The 14,050-nt window shown below is 41.4% G+C and overlaps 2 long non-coding RNA genes and 1 other non-coding gene across 4 annotated transcripts in view; all 3 read left to right on the plus strand.

The window, feature by feature from the left end:
• Nucleotides 1-1,039: 1,039 nt before the first annotated feature.
• Trnaa-cgc lies at nt 1,040-1,111 on the plus strand. Its single transcript has one exon. It is a non-coding gene; the product is annotated as a tRNA-Ala (tRNA).
• Nucleotides 1,112-1,569: 458 nt separating this feature from the next.
• On the plus strand, nt 1,570-4,846 carry LOC121436757. Its single transcript, XR_005972763.1, has 4 exons — nt 1,570-1,628; nt 3,816-3,853; nt 4,426-4,532; nt 4,783-4,846. It is a non-coding gene; the product is annotated as an uncharacterized LOC121436757 (long non-coding RNA).
• A 5,122-nt stretch (nt 4,847-9,968) lies between these two features.
• LOC121436761 overlaps nt 9,969-14,050 on the plus strand; it is a 31,729-nt gene continuing 27,647 nt past the window's right edge. For both annotated transcript variants that reach the window (XR_005972768.1, XR_005972769.1), the window contains exons 1-2: nt 9,969-10,022; nt 12,695-12,789. This is a non-coding gene — a long non-coding RNA (uncharacterized LOC121436761). The remainder of the gene's footprint in view (nt 10,023-12,694; nt 12,790-14,050) is intronic.

Here is a 14,050-nt window from a genome sequence, read left to right on the forward strand (position 1 = left end):
AAAGGAACTTCCAGAGGCATCACCATCCCTGAATTAAAACTTCACCATAGCGCTGTAGTGATAAAAACAGTTTGGTATTGGCATAAAAGCAGACACATGGACCAATGAATTAAATTAAAGCCCCAGGTATTAATTCCTCTGGGCAATGTGCCTTGCCTTCTCTGAGGAGTAGATGAAGGTTGGGGGGACGGGTAAGAAGAGGGAATTTGCTGAGGAGAGGGAATAGAAACTTGGATGGTATGTAAATGAAAAAAATAGATTGTTTTATTTTAAAAATACTCACTTTTCTAACTCATCTGAACATACATGAAATATTTATTTAATGATTTTGTATATTGAGACATATACTAGGTGATGTATGAAAAGAGGACATATTTCAGAAAACCTCTCATTTTTGAAACTTACAAAGCATGCAGTGAGAAACATAAACATGCAGAAAGTGACAGCACCTTAGGGTTTTGTGAACCAATAGCTACCGCACATTTAGTTATTGCCATAAATGGAGTGATGGACAGTATTGGCAACGTTAAGAAACAAAATGAGCAGCCTGACCAAGATTATAAAAACTGCCTTTCAAGCCCGGAAACTAAGGCGTCTTTTAAAAGAGAAAGGAGGTATGCTAGAGAGGGTTTCAGGAAGCTACTCATACTCTCAAATATGACCGCATATCAGCAACATATTATTATTAATTCCCCATGATACTGGCATGTTGAACGACCTGCAGGTAAAGTTGAAGTAAAATTGATGGGACTGAGTAATTCAAAGTATCATTCATTGTTAGCTTACCATGCTTCAAAGAGCATAAGGTTTGCTCTTATAATTGTTGTTGTTATTATTTTTATTGTTATTATTTTTCCTTTGATTGAAAATAGATTGTTTTCTCATGCAACAAATGTCCCAAGAATCCTATCAAAGCACTAAACTCAACCTGGAATCCAGTATGCTCAAAGGACCTGATGCAGACCCTTTGCAGAGACGCTGAACGTTGGCGCGGTTCCTCTGACTTCACAAGGGCTTTGATGAAGCTGTTACCAGGTGTGGGGATGTAGCTCAGAGGTAGAGCACATGTTTCGCATATATGAGGCCCCGGGTTTGAGCCCCGGCATCTCCAAAACAATACTTTTAACCTTTGATTTTCTTTTTTCAGGATGTTTCTGTACAAGGTGTCCCAGAATTTAAAGTCCCGTGATGAGGTTATATATGCATAGCTAATTATTGGATAAAATTGCTCATTTGTCACCGTGACAGCAATGTTCATCTTTGTGACGACATTTCCATAGATACCACCATGGTCTGGTGAGTACAATGTGGTCGGGCTTTTAGGGATATGCTTTGTTCACAGAGCGGAAAAAAAAAAAAGAAAAGCTCTGCATTCGTAGTGGGGACAGTTTCTCTAATGGGTATGCTTTCTTGGGTGAAAACAAGGGTGAAGAGTTCTTCCTTTGAGAGGAAGTAAGGGAGGGCTGGGCGGAGCCATTCCTGGTTACTAAGGGGGAGGCAGCATTACGGTTGTCATAGAAACCGGGGTCATTATGGCGACTCTTTTCAAATGGCGACCGGACGATGTCCTGGAAAGGAGCATTCAGTTCCTGGTGTTTGGACTGTGTTGAGCTTATGGATTCCCGGAGGTGAGCACCAGAATCTTTCTGAGGGTTGGGAGGCAGATGCAGGGATTCCAGACCCAAGTAGGACCACTCCTACCTCGTGCTTGCAGCCTGTGTTTCTCCGGAAGGAGAGAGACTTGGGACCATTCTGCCTCCTCCTGTGCTGTTCTGTACAGGGCTGTGCTGGAGCCATTGTCCAGGAGGGGAGTTGTCGGAGAGTGAGCAGGAGGGAAATGAGGCCAAATGAGCACTCTGTGATCCCGACTTCCCACTCTGTGCGTGAGATTGCTCGCTGACATTTGAGGTTTTCCGTATGTTTCATAGAAATGTTAGAAATGTTTTATCAGATATATGTATTTCTAACTTTTCTCTTAGCCTCAGACTTATCATCTCAATTCTCATCCATGTCTTTGGAAGAGCGGGAGATTTTAAATTGTAAGATCCCACCTTCTCTTGTTCTTCAATTACGGTTTTTATTCGGTGTCTTGTCTGCGAAATCTTTGCCTGGCACTCAGTGACAGGGATTTTCTTCTTGTGTTCTGTTTGACATTTATAGGCTGATTTTTATATTTTTACATCTGTAATTTATTTTGAATGGTCTTCACATATGATACGATGTAGGTCCTAGTTTGTATTTGTGGGTATGGATATACACTTGCCTCAGTATTGCTTCCTGAAAGGCCATCTTTATGCATCAAATTGCCTTGTTTATTTGTGAAACATCAGTTCTCCAATTATCCAATCATGGTACATATGCCAGTAATCCCAGTGCCTGGGAGGCTGCAGCAGGAGTATGGTCAGTTCTTCTCAGCACACACTACACGCACTACACACAAGCTTGATGCCAGCATCAGGTACAGGAAAAATGTTGACTCGATATAGGCAGTGGTCTGTAAATGTGTGGATGTGAGCGTGGAATGTTGGTTTTGGACTTTTTCTTGCCAACTTTGATTCAATAGCATGCTGGTCCAATTACTGTAGGTTCAAACAGAGGTCTCCTATCAGGCAATGCTGTTCTCTAACATTTGTCTGTTTCTAAGGTTTACACAAGCTATATATTTAGTCTACAATGTTTAGAGTTATCCACTCAATTTTTAAAAAGAATAAGTGCTATTTTGTTGTTAGTGCATCCAATCTGTAGCTCAGTTTTGAATCAACAGACATCTTACTAATAATGAATTGTTTGAGCTGCGAACATAGTTGACCTTCATTAAGACAGGTTGTCTCCAATTCAGCAATGTTTGGAAATCTCTCGGCCTATCAGCACTATGGATCTATCTGTCGGGATAATGCACAAATATTTGTACTTTTTGATTCATCTATAACTGCTATTAGTTTTTAAACAAATTTATACATATTGTTTTTTCTGTGAACAAATTATTAAATCTTCTGTAAACTGTCAGGAAACAAGTGTCAATGAAACTTACAAAGGATATTTTTTGTTGAAAGCATGGATTATCCCATGATGAAAACGTTATTTGATGTGTAATGCAGTTTGTCGTTAAATTCTTATCGGCATTTACAGGTTATTATTGACAGTCTGAAACAAATGAGAGAAATGTCCCAGAGACAAATCCATGGCCATCGTCACAGGAATCTCATTCAGACCACATAATTTAGTAGCTCTCACCATCCTGTGTGTGGTCAGAGATGAGTCTGTTGTAACGTGATTGTACCCCTTGAGCTCTCAGTAAATACCAGGAAGCTAGGAGAGTGAGAATGAGAGGTGTCTGTGTGTGTGTGTACAGGAATTCCTTGGCAGAGGCTGGTCTGCAAAGCCTGGTTGATTGACTCTTAGACCTGCAGTGATATGGAGATGGTGGAAGTCGCAGTCCCAATGCCTAATTACAGTTTCCTTTGTGTTCTCTTGAGCCCATGAGTAGCCACTCCTTGGGCCCCCTGTGTTGGACTTACCTAACACCTTGTCACTAACAGATGACGTTGGACCTGACATTTAAAATATCAGAATATGTCTCCTTAACAAAGCTCTAAGCTTCTGCGAGTCAAAGTACTGTGTGTCATCACATAGCAGCTAGTAGCTGAGGTTTCTCTGCTTTACCATAATAGTCTACTTAATATTATCTCCAATGCACTGAAGGAGAGTCTATAGTTTCTTCATTCTGTTATTATAAAAACTTCATGAAACTGTTTCCACATTGTAACATGCAATTTGTACTAACATAAACCTGTCTCAATCATGTTTATTCACAGATATTTGATTCCAGAATGAACTCACTTCTTCCTTCGAGGTGAGAGCTGTGTGTTTACATTGAATATTGTTAGTGTGTATTGTGTATATACTCATGCTTGTGCAAATATGTCCCTGGATATATATTGTGAAAGTTAGTTAATCACTTACTGCTGTGATAGGTTATGTGTTATAATTCTCCTGGTCCTCTTCAATGATGACCTGGTGTGTAGTACACTGCTTACTTATCTCCATATTTCTTTACTCATGTGCTGACTTATATCAGTATGGCTCAACACCCATTTTCCTAAACTGTTTTCATCTATTGCCGTTCTCTATTTCCATGTTCCATTTGTCCCAGTATTGGCTAGAGGAATCCATTTAAGATGGCATCAATGAATACCGCAAATTCACCTTAAGCTTAGGAGCTCACAGCCCTGCTTCAGGGAAAGTTTGCCCCAAATTAACAGCTCTGCTCTGGTAGGGGAGGGTTACCCTAGCCAGGTTGTTACAGCTCTGCTTAGATCCTCAGAAGAGTAACAACTCTGCTCTGCTAAGAGAAACTTTTCCAGTTCTGCTCCCCTCTCCTCCAGTTGACCCCAGTTGAAGTCATTGCTTCTCTGTTCTTCTTAGGCAAAGAAGGTCTTACCCAAGCCTCATTCAAGAGATTCACTGGGAGGGAAGAGTCCAGGAGGTGGCTGACCCTGCAAGAGTGTGAAAGGCAGCTCCCAACTGAACAGGTACAGGGTGGTTTCATGTTCAGTGATTAGCTTGTTTTCCTGCTCTGGGATTGGTTCCTTTTATGTTGAGAGATTGGTTAGTTTGTTTCGCTGAATTGGTAAGTGGAAGAGTGTGTTTCTGTCCCTTTGGTTTCAGGGGCAAAGTGTGTTTATTTCACTGGCCTTTTTAAAACGTTGGGCTCTGGTTTCAGGGCCAGTGAATTGATTCTAGTCTCAGGGTCAGTGTATGTTTCTTTTGCTCTGGTTTCAGGATCAGGGTGTGCTGCTTTGGACAGAAAGGGGTGTTGTTTCCCCTAGAAACAGATATGCAGTCCATTGTGGGCCAGCAAGTGAGTGCTGAGAACCCAGCCCAGGTCTTCTGTAAGAACAGCAAGTCCTGTTAACCATGGGGCAATCTCTGAAGTCCAAGTCACCAAATATAAAACGTAATTTGTATTTTTCCACTTTTCCCCATAATGACAATAGACATCTTCTTATACTCAGGTAGGTATAAGTTTCATTATTATTTACCAATCCATAAAGTTTCTTTATGTTACTTAGGTTCTCATACCCAACCACTGCCCAACCCTGTCTGCAGAAAAATACAACAATCTGATATTATAGACAAATTTATATATGCTGGAATGTATTAGGATAGAACCAGAGTTTAGAGACATCTGGCCTTCATTCATCTTGAATATATGTTTAAATTTATCTGTTTTGTTTCCCATGATAATTGTTCATTCTTAATATTAAATAGTGTAGCATTGTATAGCTACACGGCAAGTTTTATAATTTAGTTTATTTCATGTGTATATATGCTTGCCTACATATAGGTATGAAGAACGCATGCATGCCTGTTGCCCATGGAAGCCAAGAGAGGATATTGAATCCCTTGGCACTGGAGTTAACAGTTGAAAACTGCCATGCTGGTTTTGGGAAATGAGTCTTTGCCTGTTGCCTGTTGCTGAGGTTGTTTTCAATTTCAGTGTCTTGTATATAAAGCTGTTGTGAACTGAAATAAATAAGTCTTTAAAAGAAAATATGTCCTCTTTCTCCAGGTTATATATTTGGGTTGTGATGGCCAGATGACAATTAACATATGAAGAAACAGAAAAAGATTTTTCCAAGTTATCATCCTGTTTTCCATGGCCACCAGCAGTGGGTATGGGAGAGTCATCCTCCACAAACTTGCCAGGTCTTTGTATGACAAGTCTTTATTTCTGAGTATTTTATGGGGTTGTCTAGAGTCCCCTCAGAGTCACCTGTTGATGGAGGAAGGTCATTGGCTAATAAAGGAACTGCCTTGGCCCATTTTATTGGTTAGAAGATAGGTGGGAGGAGTAAACAGAACAGAACGATGGGAGGAAGAGGAAGTGAGCTCAGACTCCACAGCTCTCCTCTCGGGGGCAGAAGCCTCAGAGAGACGCCATGCCCCGCTCCTGGGCAGACACACGAGATGAAGCTCCGTCCTAGAATCTACCCGGTAAGACCGGTGCTCACAGATTATTAGAGATGGGTTGATCGGGATAACAGAATTAGCCAGTAAGGGCTAGGACTAAAGGGCCAAGCAGTGTTTAAATGAATACAGTTTCCGTGTAATTATTTTGGGTAAAGCTAGCCGTGGGGGCGGCCGGGTGCCGGGGACGCAGCCCCGCCGCCCTTATTACTACAACCTGTCTCTCTTCCCTAAGTGTTAAGGATGTTGCTGCTGTATGTTTCTCTGAGTGGAGCATCTACTCACCCTTCTGGTCAAGTTTTATTTCCTGAATTGTCTATTTTCTTAGTGTCTCCTTTAGAAGCTTTCTGTATTCTGGATACAAGAAGACTGTCATCTGATATACAATTTCCCACATTCATTTTCCCAGGTAAGAAAAATATGTTTCTATCATATATTTGGAAGAATAGATATTTTCTCACTTTATGGAATTCGTAACACTCCAGTTCTTCATTTAATGAAAGGGGGTTTGCCATATCTAAGAAGTTTGTTTGTAATTCATGAACCTGAACATCCAATTGTATTCTGCTACAAGATTCATGTTTAGGTTGTAATTTGGACTTCTTTTAGGTTTATTTTCCCTATTTACTGAGGGTCTGCCTGTATGTCTCTGTGTGCCAAATACACGTTTGAGTGCAGATGCCCACTGAGACCAGAAGAGACTGTCAGTTCCCCTGGATCTGGAGTTACAGACATCTGTCACCCACCATATGGGTGCTGGAAACTGAAGTCAGGTCCTCTGCAATAGCAAAAGGCACTCTTAACTTTTGAGATGTCTCTCTAGTCCTGTGTAGATCATTTGTTCATTCTCGATTGACTTTTGTATCCTGCGATATACGATAGTCTATATTTATATTTGTGCATGGGGAGGTCTGCTTGTCCCAAAATAAGACAGAAAGACAGGGCATTGAAGGGGATATGAGAGGGAACACACAGCCCCTCACCCTGTAATCGTTTTTACATTTTTCTGACATTCAAGAAACCTCAAGCCAACTGATAGAGCCAAAATTACCTGCAGATATGATGCAACTATTCCTAAAGACATCCCAAATAATGTTTAAAAATAACAACAAATAAACTAGAGTCTGAAGATAGGGTTCATTCTTTAATATCACTGGATGTCTTCCAGAGGATCCAGGGTTGATACCCAACACCTACCCGATGGTTCACAACTGTCTGTAACTCCAGTTCCGAGAGATCTCATAAAGTCTGGCACCCTCTGTGGGCATTATTAGGTACTCACGTGGTGCACAGACTTCCCTGTGGAAAAGCATTCAAAAGCAGAAAATAAAAAACGCAGTTATGCTTACTTAGGGGCAGAATACTTGTAGCCTTGAGATGGATGATGATAGCACTCTATTCTCTCACCTAAGTCACATAATCACCTTACAATTTAATTTACTGAAAGAAACTTTAAAAGGAATAAGCACATTCAAAAGCATTGCTTTTTATTTTCATTTTTTACTTTTTAATAACCTATTGAATATTTTTTTCCTAATGGAAAAATAGAACCCATTTAAAGAGTAAAAATATTCTTATAGTTAATTTAAAAACCTGAATATAGGCTTTAATGTAATTTAATCTTGAAATTTTCTGAATTACATTCTTTCAGCAATGTAACTTGAGAGCCATAAAAATCCTCCCATTTCTCCCTCTCCCACTGTACCTCCCTCCCTGCCCACCTCACATACCCTTTGCAATGACACCTAATCTCAAGTCTCTCTCCAGTCCACTCTCAGGCCATCATGCAGGAGCCATCCTAATTCTGTGTGAGCTTCTATCCACAGGATTAATAAGCTCACAACCTTTGCTTCATCCTGGCTGTTTCTGAAATTCTTTACTGCATCCTAGATTCATCTTTACCAGGGTCAAGGTCATCAAAGGGACAGGGTTATCCTCAGGCTGCTGGTCACTGTGCTGGGCTGTACCTCCCTACCACCTATGGGGAGTCCCAGAAAAACTCGGTGAAGCACAAATGTCTGCTTCACTTAAGTGTCTTTGAGTCTTTGCTAAAGGTGTCCCCTCACACATGTGTGACTCTTCTGTCCCCTTCATATTCTTTTCTGTCTTATTGTCTTTTCCAATCAGGCACGCTGTCTACAATTCTCTAGGTTTATAAGGAGTTTGGAAGTCAGGTGTTCATCCTCCAAGTTTGTCCCTTTATAAGGTTGTTTCAAGCTGGGGTTCTCCATATTCACTGTGAATTTCAGGATAAGCCCATTAGTTTATGAAAAGTCTGTTAGAGTTCTGTTGGTATTGCACTGGATCTATAGGACTGTATGAGGAGAACAGACACCTGTATCTTCCATTGCATGAAGATGATTGTAGCGTGAGTTCTAATTGGTCTTAATAATAAAATCTGGAGTCAGATATTAAGTGGTTGGAGCTATAAGATCAGAACAGCAGAGCAGCCAGACACTAGTTCTTTCCTCGACAAAATCCTCAGACCAAATGGAGCATCCTGTCTCTACAAGACCTCAGACTGACTGCCTGGATCTCCTATCTCCTCCCACCTTATATTCCTCTCTTTTCCCAGCCACATTCCTTTCATTCTCCATCTCCCTCGTGCTGGGATTAAAGGTGTGTGACACCAAAGCACTTTGATGAAAGATGTGAGTCACCACTGCCTGACTCTGTTTCTCTTTTAGACTGGATCAATCTAATGTAGCCCAGGATGGCCTTGAACTCACAGAGTTCTGTTTCTTAAGTGTTGGGAAAGGTGAGTTCCAACACTGCCTGTCTTCTGTGGCTAACTAGTGGCTATCTGCACACACTGATTCTCAGGCAAGCTTTATTGTCATGGAAGAAACAAAATATCGCCACAGTCGATGAATCTATACATCTTTACTCTCAGCAATGAGTTGTCCCATTCAGTGTCTAGGCACTACAGAGAAGTGGGCAGAGTTTTCCTAATTATTTCATATTTCCTGATGCTATCTCCAGTGACAGGGATTTTAAATTACAGCTTCCACACATTCATTTCACTGTGGTCAGCTGTCTGTGTTAAATTTAGACAGAGTTATTGATGAATCTTTTAGGTTAAAATATTTAATTACATTCTCTATGATGAAAATGTCTTTGATGCTAACATATATTTGCTGTGTTTAAAATTCAGTACTTTGAAGTTGCAAGTGAATTATGAGAACAGAAACAAATGTCCAACACCCAGTTTGGGGGAAAATTTCTAAGGCAGCCACAGGTCAAAGGTTTGCCCCAATGGCATCTTTGGAATCATAGAGATAGTCCTTTACCTCCCAGCTAGCTCCATCAGGGAGGTGCTGAGATCACGGTGGAGAGAAAGAAGGGGATACATGTGAAGACTTAGGTATGTATGTGTAACTCCAGAAAGGTTTGTATTATGAAGAATACTTAGGTAATTATTTTCAAAATATCTAATATTATTTTCCCCAACACAAAAAGGAAAAGTTTAGTACTCGTGTGTTTTCCCTCTTGTTTTCCCATCCAGTCATGCAGATTTTAGCAGTGTTGCTGTGGACTTGTACAGAGGGGGTGTTTTATGTATGGTTCTTTCCATGTTTATTATAACCATGACGCCTGCTAAGTGTTGCTCTGATGCCTACTTCCCTGTGCAGTTACTAGTATACAAGAATTGCTTGTCTTTGAGTAATGTTTCTCTTTTATCTTTTGTTTATTAATGGATTTACTCATGCGTTTGTGTCTACTCAGAAACACCCATTTCTTAAAGGAGTACTCCTTTGTCATCATTATATACTGTGATGCTTAAATTATCCCATAACATGCCCGTGGGAGTACATTCAAGTGGACCTGCTCTTCATTTGTTATCTGTCTAGAATTCTGGATTATCTGACCACCCCTGGGAAGAAAGCCAAAAGCAAATGCCTCTTGTCAGTGATACTTTGTGTCCTCTGCCTATCAATGTCAGGTCTCTTCTATGAGAAGAACAGCAGGACTGCAGAGAGAACACGCAGAATGTTGACAAGAAGCTGACATGAGCCCTTGTTTCCAGTATGTGAGTCATCATTGCCACCAATGTGAGTGTGTGTGTGTGTGTGTGTGTGTGTGTGTGTGTGTGTGATGTGTACATGGCTGTGTATAAAGGGTCTGTGAAATGAACAAAGAAGAGGAAGATGTCACTGCACATCTTTGACTTGACTGGATGCAGACAGACTACTCCATCCTTATATTCAGTACAGTAGAGTGACAAGATCATGTGGGACTCACCAGGTGAGTCATTTCCTTTTCTCTTCCCATCTGTGTGACCAGCAGCTGGTCTGTGATGCCTTGTAGGAACACATCCTGTTGAGCAGGTCGCAGCAAAGAGCAGCACACTGTAAAACAATGGCATTCATAGACTCCCCAGATGACTGAACCCTGTAGGGGTCCCTTTAAATGACCAGGACTGAAATGGAAGCAATCCCCATCAGACCATTTCCCCGAATGGGCCATGCATGACTGCATCACATTTGGAGGGATTGCTTATTAAGATGGTAGAAATCTGAATCCACAACAGACACTGAATCATGCTTATTAAAATGGTAGATATCTGGGTCCACAGCAGACACTGAATCAATACCTGTGATGTGGGGGGTGGCATAGCCACTTCTTTCTGATGGCTGTCCATGTTAAAACGTATTGCTAGTGTGTTTGATATTCTGTCTTCCAGGATATGAAGTCACAGACTGCTTAAGTCCATACCATGTTCTCTTGTTACTGCCTTAAATACCAGTGTGTTGCATGGCATATCAAATAGACAAATCAATTCCTTCGTGTACGTTTATCCAGATATTCACATAGTGGCCTCTTTAGTGAACACCTTGTTCCTGCACTGTGAAGACTAGCACGGGTCCTTGTATATCGTGTTAGATAGGCAAACTGTCAGTAAGCAGAAGAAATCAGTAATCACAGCAATTCCGTGTATTATTGGCGCTTTAAAGATCATAAAGGGGACAGGAAACAGTTGTGATGGGGATTGTCGTATGTGATGTTACCCCCAAAGGTTTCAGAAGTTAGCATGTGATCTGAGTCCTGAATGGCAAATAGAAGCAAGACCGTGCACAAACCAAGTTGTGGGCGTGCTTGCTTCCATGGAGAACAGTGGATCTAAGAGCAGAGAACAAGGCTAGTTGCCAGAACCTTGAAGACAACGTGGACACTGCTTGGGGATAGGACAGAAAGGAAAATGTTGTCATTGTCAGCTGTGTATGACATTTGGATTATATGATCTGTGTGGAAGGTGAGTTATGGAATTGTCATGATATGTTTCCTTTTGGTAGAAGGTGACTTGGCACTGAACAGAGAAAGGCCTGGGGAGGGCGGAATGAGGGAGTGTGTGGAGACAGTGGAGATGGTTCCGAAGACAGGGTAGGGATGGAGGTATGAAAGAGGGATGAAGCCATGCTGCAGTGATCAGCAGGAGAGCTGCCCTGTGCAGCCTTGTCTGGGAGAGGGCAGATAGCACCTGGATGCGCTGTGCATTTTCCTTGTGGAGACATTGCTCTAACATCTCTGGATTTGTCTGACCACATGGAGACACGGTGCTTCCATTTACTGACATCAGTTATTCCACGTGTATTGACACAGGATAGTTTGAATACCCAATATAGTCATTGTAAAACTTAACAATTTGATAACGAGTTGCTGATGAATAATTTTCAGATGTAAAGTTTTCTAAGTATAGCTAACTGTAGCATAATTTCCAACAGAATAAGAATCTAACATTTGTCTCTTAAAAAGTGAACCCAAAATTCAGTGTATTTTTGAAAATGGCTGTTCTACAGCATGTACTGCTCTTGGCAGGTTTACAGATGAAGGAAGTGAGTAGGTTTTAGGCAGAGTTGAAGTGAAATCAGTCTCTAAATTCTGCAGCAACTGTTTGTCCCTATTTCTCCAGAAGAAGACTACCTTTAGAAATGCTTATTTTTGACAGCTGGGCATGGAGCAAACATTCACAAGACAGAGGCAGTTGGATGTCTGAGTTCAAGGCCAGCCTGTAATTCCAATTGCATATATCAACATTAGTCTGTCACATATGCAGGAACTTGTGACTGGTATTTAAAGCAGGTATTATCACTAAAGACCCCCAACTTAGCACATGAGCAGTGTCTGCAGAGGGTTTCACTCTGTTTTCTCCTCACAGAAATTCCCAGCCTTTGTTTGGAAAATGGGTCCAGGACATCCTGGCTCAGGGAACCAAAGTTGCTGGGGCTAGGAAGGTCCCACATCTCTCTGACTCTAGAAAAGTGGTTCAACCAGTGACTTGACCCCTTCAGCAAACGTCTATCTCCAAAACTATTTCCATTGTGATTCTTACCTGTAACAACTTTACAGCGATGATGAAGCAACAGAAATAATTTTCTGGTTGGGATCACCACGCATGAGGGACTGTATTAAGAGTCACGTCACAGCATAGGAAGGCTGAGAACCATTGCTGTACAGACATCCAAACGCAGAATCCGGCTTCTCAGATATCTCTGGGATCCCTTCATCATTGTCCCCATACTCCTAGGGAGGCACAGCCCCACATCAGGACACATACACTCACATCTCCGTGCAAGGGAAATCCTGTTCTTCTTTCTCCGTCATTTCTATTTCCACACACTATGCTATATTTCCAAATTTTCTTTTTTTATGTCTTCAGCACTGAGCTTAAGGATGTGTCTGATTCTTTGACCAACCTTTTTCCTGTTTTGTGATTCTTCTGCAGGGTCTGGGTCGTTGGCTGTGCACACACATCCACAGACAGTACAACAACAGCCTCTAGTCCCTTGTTGCTGACCTTTGGGAAGCTGGGCATGTAAGGTAGGTTTGCTGGCAGGAGACTTTCTCTCAGGAACAGGATGTCCTTGTCAGAGGCTGGACTCGAGGATGCTACAGCACTTAGATCTGCCCAGCATCTGACGGCCCGGTCCCAAGCTCTTCACAAATGTGGTGGGAGCACATTTGGGGATTTTTAAAAGTGGTCCCTAGACACTGCTATTGCTCCCCTGGCTGTGCACACATTCCCAGCTATATTCTTGATTTCTCTGGTAGCTGTTCAATGAGAATGCTATACCATGAAAAGAAATCACTGGTGAATTTAAAAAGCCACAGTATGGGGACTGGCGACATAGCTCTCGTGGCAGAATGATTGCCTAGAATGGAAATTGCTCTGTGTTCTTTGACCCTCTGGGCATGTTCACCCTCACCTGTAATACCAGCACTCAAGGCGTAGAGGGAGGAGGAAAGAGACAAGAGAGTCATTACTGTTTATGAGAGTATGGCTCCCTGCCCCCATGGCAGATAGCTCACAACTGCCTTTAACTCTAGCCCCATCAGGAGTCAATGCCTCTGCCAATCATGTGCATACCACAGACAGACAGACAGACATAATTAAAAGTATAACTAAAATCTAAACAAGAAAAAAAAAAGAAGCATCAACTCCAGGTCATTGACCAAGGGGAAAACACAGTGGAATTTAAAATATGAACATTATAAATGGTAACGGAATCTAACAGTCTACAGTCTGGCAGGGGAGATGACTCAGTGGTTCAGAGTGCATTCTATTGTTGCTGAGGATCCAAGGTAGTTTCCAGCATCCATTTCCAACATCCTTGAAGGACCATACCTCAGCTCCAGGAAGGTATGACCTCTCCTGACCTTTGGAGGCATAGGAATTCATGTGTACATACACATAGGAATATACACAACGTAATTATTATTAAGTTATGTACATTTTAAAATTATGTACAAATTAAAATAATTGTTATGAAACAATGAAGAAAAATGGTCAAATGCCAGGCAATAATGAGAACAGTTTTCATCAGCGTTAGGTGGCAAATGCGTGCACTTCCAGCTATTTGAACACTGGGGTTACACGATCATTACTGCTAAGAAGTTTCAGAACAGCCTTAATAGCACAGTGAGGCCCTTCCTCAAAATGATAACCAAACAAAAACCAGAAATATCTCAGAAAATGTGAAATTTCTTAGATAAACAATCTTAGAGTACATGGTTTTTCAAGAGATGTGGATCATTATAAAATAAATTTTTGCAGGGAAATCAATGATAAAATTATTTATTT

This window comes from Microtus oregoni, unplaced genomic scaffold (genome assembly GCF_018167655.1).
Source record: "Microtus oregoni isolate MIOR12 unplaced genomic scaffold, Mior012 000050F_003, whole genome shotgun sequence".
In the NCBI taxonomy this organism is placed as follows: Eukaryota; Metazoa; Chordata; class Mammalia; order Rodentia; family Cricetidae; genus Microtus; species Microtus oregoni.